This window comes from Loxodonta africana, chromosome 4, assembly GCF_030014295.1.
Source record: "Loxodonta africana isolate mLoxAfr1 chromosome 4, mLoxAfr1.hap2, whole genome shotgun sequence".
Classification (NCBI taxonomy): domain Eukaryota; kingdom Metazoa; phylum Chordata; class Mammalia; order Proboscidea; family Elephantidae; genus Loxodonta; species Loxodonta africana.
Window position 1 is genome coordinate 43,965,229 of NC_087345.1, and position 10,771 is coordinate 43,975,999.

At 37.3% G+C, this 10,771-nt stretch overlaps 1 long non-coding RNA gene across 1 annotated transcript; it reads left to right on the forward strand.

Moving 5' to 3' along the window:
- Window positions 1-1,005: 1,005 nt before the first annotated feature.
- LOC111753145 (uncharacterized) lies at window positions 1,006-9,999 on the forward strand. The gene is made up of 3 exons (XR_002787995.2): window positions 1,006-1,922; window positions 2,708-4,498; window positions 5,935-9,999. It is a non-coding gene; the product is annotated as an uncharacterized LOC111753145 (long non-coding RNA).
- The last annotated feature ends 772 nt before the right edge of the window (window positions 10,000-10,771 follow it).

Below are 10,771 nucleotides of genomic sequence, written 5' to 3' on the forward strand. Positions count from 1 at the left end.
ATCCCCATGATTAGTTTCTAATAGAACCATTGTGATCCATAGGTTCTCATTGGCTAATTTTCAGAAGTATATTACCAGTCCTTTCTACCTAGCCTCTTTTAGTCTGGAAGCTCCACCGAAACCTGTTCAGCATCGCAGTGACACATAAGCCTCTACTGACAGATGGGTGGTGGCTGTGCATAAGGTACATGGGAATCAAGCCTGGATCTCCTGCACGTTGTGTTAGGATTCTGCCCCTGAACCACTACTGCCCCTTACCACAACTAGCCCCTTGCTAATGTGAGCGTTTACAGAGACACAAAATACATATTTATTGAATACCTAATATATGTCAGATTTTGTTCTCGGCTGCTTTGAAGAAGTAGGTATGAAAAAAAAATCTGTGCTTTCATGAAGCGTGCCGTGGTAAAGCCAGGCATGTACATAGGCATGCATGTAACTCTAAAGAAGTATAGAATTTTATTTTCTTATGCTATGGAGGCTTAGCTGTTTGTTTCAGGCTTTAGAATCAGGGAGAGCTAGGTTAGTAGTTTGGTTTTTCTATGTAGAAGCTATATGACCTTGGGAAAATTATTTAATTTCTCTATAGGGTAGCTATGAGATGGAATTGGCTCAATGGCAATGGGTTTTTTGAGCCTTATTTGAGTCCTAAAAGGAAGATACCAGTTGCCGTCCAGTTGATTCCGACCCTTGGGAACCCTACGTGTGTCAGAGTAAAACTGCGTTCCTAGGGTTTTCAAATGGCTGACTTTTCAGAAGTAGTTTGCCAAGCCTTTCTTTCTAGACTAGTCTCCAAACTTTCAGTTAACAGCTAAGCGTGTTAACAGTTTGCTCCATCCAGAGACTCCAAAATGAAGACAGTGATAGCTTTCTTAATTCTAGGCTCTTATAAGAATTATATGAGATAATGCAGTCAAAGCTCAGTGTAGGTTATTACATAGAGCATATAGGATGAATGTTTAATAAATCATACACATATATAAACATGAAGATATGTTTCACTTGTTTAGCAAGTGCTTGCATATTCATTTGTAGTTCTAACCATTCCTTTGCAAAGACAAAGTTTATGATAATGATCTGCTTCCTGGAGCTGAGTCAGGCCGTTTGGCCCAACGATCTACTGTTTCTTCATAGCCCATGCAGTGCCCTTCCATGGTTTAGCCTCCCGCCCACTCCACCCTTCCCGCTCTCTCCTAATTGCCTCCCATCCGCCCTCACAGGACATGACTTTCCCTTTCTCCCACTCCAAATAGTTATGCAAGAGTCAGTCTGCTCTTTATCCTAGGAGCCCTTATAAAACAAACTTGAGAATAAATACTCGGCTATTTCAAAGCATGAAATGAGGCAACTTGTCTCTCACATCACCCATGAGTGAAGAAAATTATTTGGCATGAGCTTTGATACCATCTTCTTTGCTGATTTAGAATAAACTTGATAAGTTTTTCACTTTTGGCTTTAGGTTTCTTGTTTGTAAAACAAATGACTGTGAAATGGCAAAGTTGGGTTGCTTGTGATGACTGGAGCTGTGTTAATGGTGAGTGGCGCTGGAAAAGTGTTTGGTGGGAAGATGGTTGTCAGGGAAATCAAGAAATCTGGACCCTTAGCATCTCTAACAGGCTGATCTTAGATTGGAGATAAAAGTGTGGGAAAAAGAGGAGCAGAAATGATTCTTCCAAAATATTGTGACTCAACTCCACCTTATGCTGGCAATGTTTCTTCTCTTTCTCATTTGGCCTGAAGATGGGGAGGGGTAAAGACTACCTGAGAAAGGGATGGGAAGAATGAATATCAGAATATCAGGCTGTTCATGTTGGGGATGCAGTGGTTAGAGCAACATAACAATTGCGCCCAGGACTTTTCTCACATGAGCACCAAAGGGCATTGCCTTTTTGGTTTGTCTCCAAGAAGGATCATTTCAAAAGGTAAGGGATGAATGCTATGGTATTCTGGACCTGTTGTGCAAGATTTTATCTAATATTTTCTCAAATGGACTTGTATTTTCAGCCAGTATTAGACTAGTGATTCCCTGGACCTAGTGTGCAAGATTTTATGTAATGTTTTCTCAAATGGACTTTTATTTTCAGCCAGTATTGTATCTTTGGGTGATGATTTTCATAAAGTTCTAGAAATGATAGAGAAGAATTTTGACCTTTGAGAGGAGGCTGTAATATCACTCACAATCTTCTTCCCAACCACCCTTCCCACATTAAAATAAATGACCCAATGAAAGTATCTCAGATTTGAAAATAAGAATGAAGATACTTCCTATTACTTACCAGACACTGTTTTTAGGAGATATGACTGCCTCGACTTCCTCAGAAGGAAGAAGCAAACCCACTGCCATCGAGTCAAATCCAACTCATAGCAACCCTATAGGACAGAGTAGAACTGCCCCATAGGGTTTCTAAGAAGCACCTGGTGGATTCGAACTGCTGACTCTTAGGTTAGTAGCCATAGCTCTTAACCACTGTACCACCAGGGTGCTCCAGAAGGAAGGGAACCTGTTATATATTGTCATGATTTCCTTAGGCTATCCCCTTTTCCCATAAACAAGTCACAGTGCTATAATGCCATTGACACTGTCATTTCACTCATTTTAAAACAAGTGCTTACTTTTTGTGACTATCACTGTGACAGAATCAACATGGGAAAATAAAGCTAATTCATACAGAACTTAATTTTTATATCAAATGCTACTCATTTGCAGGGAGAGAAGTGAAAGGATGATGTGACATCAGAGTGACCAGACTGGGGCAGGAAGGGCGGCAGAAACTCAACATTCAATGTTCAGGGAAGACCTCTTTGGGGAGGTAATATTTGAGCTAAGAACAGGTAACAATAACAACCAGAGATAACAGTAACAAACCAAACAATAATGATCAATAATTAGTGAGTTCTTAGTTATAGCCATTCACATACATTAATTCACCATGTCCTGGGGTTCAGGCTCCTGAGTGTCTGCTTTTAAAAGTCCCCGCTTTTGAGGTTAAGTCATATGAGAAATTGGGGAAGAACATTCCAGGAAAAGGAATGGCAGGTAGAAAGTCTCTAAGCAGGTATGCAACTAGTTATGTTGAGGAGTTGAAAGAAGCTCAGGGTGGTTTATGAGTGATGAGCTAAGGAGAAAAGGTTTTAAGTCTGGGGAAGTGTTTTAGAGACCATAGCAATGAGTTTAAATTTTATTCTTCAATGTAATGGAAGATTTTAAGCAAGGGAGCAACACGATCAGATCTACCAATAAGGCTTTGTTTATCTCATTCATTATTATTACTTTTTAGATATTTGTAGACAAACTTTCTTCTAGTTTGTACTTTACCTAAGCAATGAACCTTCATGTACCTGGAGGACTGACTTAGGATAGTTTCTTTAAAAAAAATCATAATAGTTTGTTTTCATTCAACAGATATTTATTGTGTATTAAAATTTAGTTATCAAATATTTCTGCTCTTTAAAACATCCAGGCCTAAATAATTGGCCAGATTGAATAATATTGTCCATCTACCACAGTTAGAAACAGGCACATTGACCACTCCAGCATATTGTTTCTATTGGTACATTTTCCTCTTGACCTTAAGACTTCCGAGAAAGTATAAATATTTAACATCTTATGAGCAATTTCAGCAGTCATAGTTTGCTCTGATATTAAAACTGCAGTAGTGATGGAAAAAAGCCTCTGAAGCAGAATGCAGACCCAGTTCTAGATAAATATAACTTTCTGTCCTTAAACTTTGTTCTTAAAAAAAGTCATGCCTTCCACTTCAACAGGATTGTTTCATTTAGGTTTGCCCTTTTAACACATTGAGTCATTGTTCGGTGATCAGGACTGTCTCCCCTAGTGTTTCATTTTACTAGGAAATTGGCTCCAGGGTTTGATTACACATAACTGGGAATGTCCACCATGTCAGCAAGGACAAAGCCCTTTGTTGGTATGTAGGTAGTGAGAAGGTTAACATTTTAAAATACCACGGTGGGTAGAAACAGAAATAACTTTTCTACTCCTGTGCAGAATTAGAGGGCTGTGTTCTCTTAGAAAGAAGGAATAGATATCTTGGCAGTTTCAAATCTTATGAGAGTTCTCTTAGCAGAAAAACAAAAGAAAAGCAAAAATTAAAAATAAGGAGTAACATAGTACTTAGGGTATTAAGGACATGTGGAAGAATAATTGACTCGAGGTTGGTGGGATTGTTTTAGGTGAATTACTAATGAGAGGGCCAGAAAATGTTTGTTTTAAATGTAGGCACTAAGTGTTTATTATTTGAGTCCAGAAATGGCTGGGAGTGAGTAAAAGGGGATGTTCTCTTAGTAGGTTGATGTTTTTGGCAATAGTACAACCGATGTTGCAAGAAGGGAAACAGTCTCAAGATGGAAATCTCTTACAGGTTGGCATTTGCCCAAGGCTGAAATGTTGACAGGGAAGTACAGGCACACCCAAAAACATCCTGATTAAATTGCAAGTGTTGTGTAAAACCAAGTGGGGAGAGCAAATATTTTATAACCAGTAAGTATATTCCGGTAGTTGTCTTTTATATGATGTATATAGTGTGTGATAATATAAAACCACAGGACCCAAGGTAATTATTTTACATTTCTGTTGTAAAGCGGAGTTTTGCTCAGAGGACCCTACACTGTTTGATTTGGAAGAGATTTTTCAGGTCATTGCTTCAAGTGGATTCCCCCCCACCCCTGAAATAACTCCTTTCAAATGAGACCTTAAGTGGAATTCTACTATATAAAATAACGAACATTTTATTAGTAAAAATAATTTTTCAATTCAGTTTGAACATAACTTACTGTATAGTCAATCAATAAAATCATTGGGGTTGTTTTGATTAATTAAAAAAACTTGGAACCAGAGCAATAGTGTGACACTTCTGATTTTATATAATCCTCAGCATCAAATTGATTTCAGTATGTTGTTTTGATTTCATATTATCAAGAAAATTCTGGTTAACCCAAAAAAAAAAAAAATTAGTTGCAAATGGAAGGCTTTTAGCAGATCACCTTGCAATCTCAGGAGACTCTTGTAGGAGAAGCCTTTACTCTGAGGCCCATTTAAAAATGAGCCAGACGAGAAACCCAAGTTAGTGCCTTCGTGGTTTCCAGTGTGTTAACTTCTGGCATATAACTCCTTTGAGTGTTTTAAATATTACGATATTTAAAATATCTTTAAAAAACTCTTCAAGTGAAAACCAAGCCCAACATCTGTGAAACCCTTGAAGCTCTCCCACAGAAACCTAGGGCTGAAGAGAACATTATGAGTTGTTAATGGTAATGTGGTAATGATTTCAGGCTTCTCAAAAACGAAGGAGTGTGCAGTCCAGCAAAATAAACAAGCTTAACATTGTTAAATAATGTAATTAACATTCTAGCTAGGAAATGTCCCAGCCAGGACTGGAATCTGGGCCTCTTGACCTCTTTCCTGTTTGATTTTTCATGGAGAATGAGTTCACAATATGATAATGGTGCACATATTGTCAGTTCTATTCATTTAGCCCTTTTTTAGAATGTGCCTTGTTGGCTTGCATTCTATCCTTTTAATATGTGTTTCACCAGCTAGATTTAAAGTCCCTTACCTAAAGTAACTGAGTTGTGTGTTTTTTGATAGCCACTAACACAGTGTGCGCACAGTAAAAATTTAATAATAACATACGTATTGATTATACATTTAAGGAATGTATGAACTTATTCTCAAATAAACATCTATTATTTATAATTTACTTGATGGAAGACACTGCAGATGCTTCCAACTATACTACTTTAAGTGCGTAGATGAATCTACCCACATTTTTGTTTTAAATGTGCACTAGAATTTCTGGATTATTCCATGGCAATTGTATGTTTAACTTTACATGGTATACTGTGTTTAATTTTTTTTTTTTTGACTTATTGTAATTCTATGTTTAACTTTTTTAACCACCAAACTGTTTTTTACAGTGGCTGCACCATTTCACATTCCCACCGACAATGCACAAGAGTTCCAGCATCTTCACATTCTCACCAGCACTTGTTATTTTCCCTTTTTTTTTGGTAATAGTCATCTAGTGGGTGTGAAGTGGTATCTCACTTGGTTTTGATTTGCTGTTTCCTAAAATTTTTATTTTAAATTTTATTTTATACACAATTTAATTTTTAACTAGTGTGTTTACTGTTAACTAATTTACAAACGTATATTGAATATCCACTATGTCCCCAGGATTGGGATAATTCTGTGGGTACAATGGTAAGTCTTTTGTGGAACTATTTCACATACTATAAACAGTTTTTGAATAGAAACCATCATGCTAATGGGTAGCTATCATTGCTGCGTTTGTCATTAAACTGGGTTTGTGATTGGGGTAGTTGATATTGTCCCCTTCTCTTGCTTGGAATGGTAGCTTTCTAAAACTGAAATACCTTCAGTTCTGGTTTTATGCTGCAGAGAGATTAGAATTACTTTTTTAGAAATATCCTTGTTTAATGATATTTCATGTCTCATTTCTATATGGGAGGGTTGTTACCCATACAAGTAAAAGTCTTGTTTAGCTCTTTTATTTTTATAACAAAATTTTAATCTTTTTTTTTTCTAAAAAATGAAATCAACGCTTTGTAGATCAAAAATGTTTGAATGTTGGCACTGTCATATGGTTCTGCCTAATGTATGAATGCAGCTCAGATCAACAGATTATTTACTTTCCAACTCTTATCAAAAGTTCTGTGAATGAAAGTGATAATAATGAGGTTTTGTTTAAAGTTGAGGTTAACAAACTTTCTGTAAAGGGCCAGGTAGTAAATATTTTAGGCTTCACAATCCATGTTGTCTGTTGCAACTGTTCAACTCTGTTCTTGGCTAATGAAAGCAGTCATAGACAATAAGTAAATGAGTGGATGTGGCTGCATTCCAATAAAACTTTATTTATAAGGGAACAGGTGATGGGCCAGATTTGGCTTGGAGCCCATAGTTTGCTCATCTCTGGTTTCAAGGATCGAGAGTTACATCCTTGGACAATGTTATCTTGGTATGAATTGCTATTTATTGCCTTTGCTGGATTATTATGTGTTATTTTGCTCCAAGCATTCACTGGGCAAGAAGTTCAGAAACAACATTATGAAATTCTGTATTACATTTGCTCTTAGGATGCCACTAAGAATATAATTCACAAGATGAAATCAGTATTTCACATAAAATATTTCTTCCAGGGCTAAGATCTAGGAAGTGATTTGCTCCTTCCCCTGTCTGTTTGATTATATATATATATATACATATATTTATATATCTATAACTGACTGTGTCTACTTTTTTGCTTTGGCTGCTGGAAATAGTAGCACCAAATCTGAGCTTCAACTTTAGCAATTATGTTGCCATTTATGGCCCATGAATATAAGATTTGCTTCAGTCCCATAATCACTCCTGTTTTAACTATACATTCAAATTCATATTTTCCCTGAATTAAAAAAAAAATTTGAATTATAATCTACCAAAATTTTGAGTTATAATCCACCATTATTTTGTATCCTTCTTTACTGTAAACTGCCTCATATGCCTCCAGATCATGTTTGAGAGCAAATACACAAAGTAAATGACATAGTTTTTATATCTGAAAAACTAATTTCCTGCAAAATTTTAATATCTGAAGCGTTTTAATTTCAAGCATAAATTATTACATTTTTTATTGTGGTAAAATATATGTAACATAATGATTTGAACCATTTTTAAACATCCAATTCAGTGGCATTAATTATATTCACAATGTTGTGCAACTGTCACCGCTATTTATTTGCAAAAAATTTTTTCACCCCGAACAGAAGCTCTGTACCCATTAAGCAATAAATTCCCATTCCTCCCTCACCCCAGCCCCTGGTAACTACTGATCTATTTTCTGTCTTCATGCATTTGCCTGTTCTAAATATTTCACATAAGTGGAATCATACAATATTTGCCCTTTTGTGTCTAGCCTATTTCACTTAGCATTATGTTTTCAAGGTTCATCCACGTCATAGCAGGCATCAGAATTTTATTTCTCTTTATGATTGAATAATATTCCATTGTATACCATTTTGTTTATCCATTTACCTGTTGATGAACACTTGCTTTGCTTCTACTTTTTAGCTATCGTGAATAATGGGGTAATGAATATTGGTGTACATGTATCTGTTTGAATCCTTGCTTTAAGTCCTTGGAGTACATACTCAGTAGTCGAATGGGTAGTAGTTAAGACGCTCTACTGCTAATCGAAAGCTCTGTGGTTCGAAATCACCAGCAGCTCCACAGGAGAAGGATGTGGCAGTTTACTCCCATAAAGATTTACAGCCTCGGAAACACTATGGGGTTGCTATGAGTCGGAATCTACTCAATGGCAGTGGTTTTGGGGTTTAGGATGGTAATTCTATGTTTAGCTCTTTAAAGAGTCACCAAACTGTTGCCCACAGTGGCCACACCTTTTACTTTCCCACCAGCGATGCACAAGAGTTCCAAATTGCACCACACGCTCAACCAACACTTGTTATTTTCCTTTTTTGGTAGTAGAAATCCTTGTTATAGTTAGGTGCCACTGAGTCAGTTCTCACTCAGAGACCCTATTTACAACGGAACAAAACACTGCCTGGTCCTGTGCCATCCTCGCAATCATTGCTATGTTCGAGCACATTGTTGCAGCCATCTCCCTGAGGGTCTTCCTCTCTTTTGCTGACCTGCTACTTTATCAACCGTGATGTCCATCTCCAGGGACTGATTCCTCCTGATAACATGTCCAAAGTACGTGAGATGAAGCCTCGCCATCCTCGCTTTTGTAAGGAGAATTCTGGCTGTACTTCTTCCAAGACAGATTTGTTTGTGCTTCTGGCAGTCCACAGTATATTCAATATTCTTCGCCAACACCGTAATTCAAAGGTATCAACACTCAGAGTCTGAAGGGCATGGTCATTGCCTAGATGATCTCAGAGAAAAGAGGATTATTTTCAAGCCTTTAGAGCTAGTGTAAATTCTTTTGCTGGGTTTTGAACTTGCTTGGTGCCTGTTATCCCTCCTTTCCCAATTTCCCCCATTTGTGGTGGAAATGTCTGCTTTGTGCCTGTCCCACTATTGTACTTTGGAAGTACAGTCTATTTTAGATTTCACACGTTCACAGATGAAGCGGAATTTTCCCCCAGGGTGCAATATGCCTCAAGTCTTGCCCATATTGGATTTAGATGCTTTAGAAGATGAGATTTTGTGCTTGGAGTTGATTTAACACTTTTGGGAAGATGTGATGGTGTGAATGTGTTTTGCACGTGGCAAGGATATGAATTTTGGGGGGGCCAAAGGGTGAAATGTTATGGATTGAATTGTGTCTCCCAAAAATATGTGTTGTAAATTCTAAACTCTATGTCTGTGGTTATAATTCCACTTGGGAGTAAGTTTTCTGTTATGTTAATGAGGCAGGATTAGTGGGATGTGTCTTGAGCCTATCTCTTACAAGAGACAATAGGAGCAGATTAGGCAGAGATCCCATAAGGTAGATGCCTAGACGCATGAAGATCTCCAAGGAACCCAGAAACAAGTCGAAGAGGCAAGGACCTTCCCCCAGGGCTGACAGAAAAAGCCCTCACCTAGAGCTGGCACTCTGAATTCAGACTTCTAGCCTCCTAAACTCTGAGAAAATAAATTTCTATTTGTTAAAGCCATCCACCTGTGGTATTTCTGTTATAGCAGCACTAGATAACTAAGACATGCCTAGTGGGTATGAAGTAGTATCTCATTTTGGTTTTGATTTGCATTTCCCTAATGACAAATGATTTTGAGCATCTTTTCATGTACTTACTAGCCATTTGTATAACTTGTTTGGAAAAATATCTATTCAAGTCCTTTGCCCATTTTTTAACTGAGTTGTTTGTCTTGTTGAGTTGTAGAATTTCCTTATATTCTGGGTATTAAACCTTTATCAGATGTATGATTTCCAAACATTTTATCCCATTCTGTAGGTTGTCTTTTCATTTTCTTCATAAAGTCTTTTGATGCACCAAAGTTTTAAATTTGATTACTGTAGCTTTATAGTATGTTTCGAAATTGGAAGGTGTGAGTCTTCCTATTCGTTCTTTTTTTTTTTTTTAGGATTAGTTTGGTATTTGGGGCCTATTGTAATTCTTATATGAATTTGAGGATTGGCTTTTCCATTTATACAAAAAAGGCTGTTGGAATTTTGATAGAAATTGCATTGGATCTGTAGATTGCTTTGGGTAGTATTGATATCTTAAAAATATTAAGTTTTCTGATCCATAAACATGGATGTCTTTCCATTTATTTAGGTAATTATTATATTTTTGATGCAACGAATAACTTGCGATCATCTACTCTTTTGCCCACAAGGAGTTTATAGTCTGATGGGGGAGACGGTTATGTAAACAAGCAATGACAAAGTAACAAGATAATTGTAATAATGGATATACATACACCATGCAGCCTGGAGCTTGAGTTTTTAAGGAAAAAAAACTAGGTGATGTATCCTTGCTTGAAGCAAGGCTGGCGAGACTTTGTCTCACATACTTTTGGACATATTGTCAGGGGGAATCAGTCCCTGGAGAAGGGCATCATACTTGGTAAAGAAGAGAGTCAGTGAAAAAGAGGAAGACCCTCAGGGAGGTGGACTGACACAGTGGCTGCAATAATGGGCTTAAGCATAACAATGATTGCGAGGATGGCACAGGACTGGGCGGTGTTTCATTCTGTTGTATGTAGGGTCGCTATGAGTCAGAACCAACTGGATGGCACCTAACAACAGCAACAGGTATTTTATTGTCCTTTTCTTTGGCATGGTGA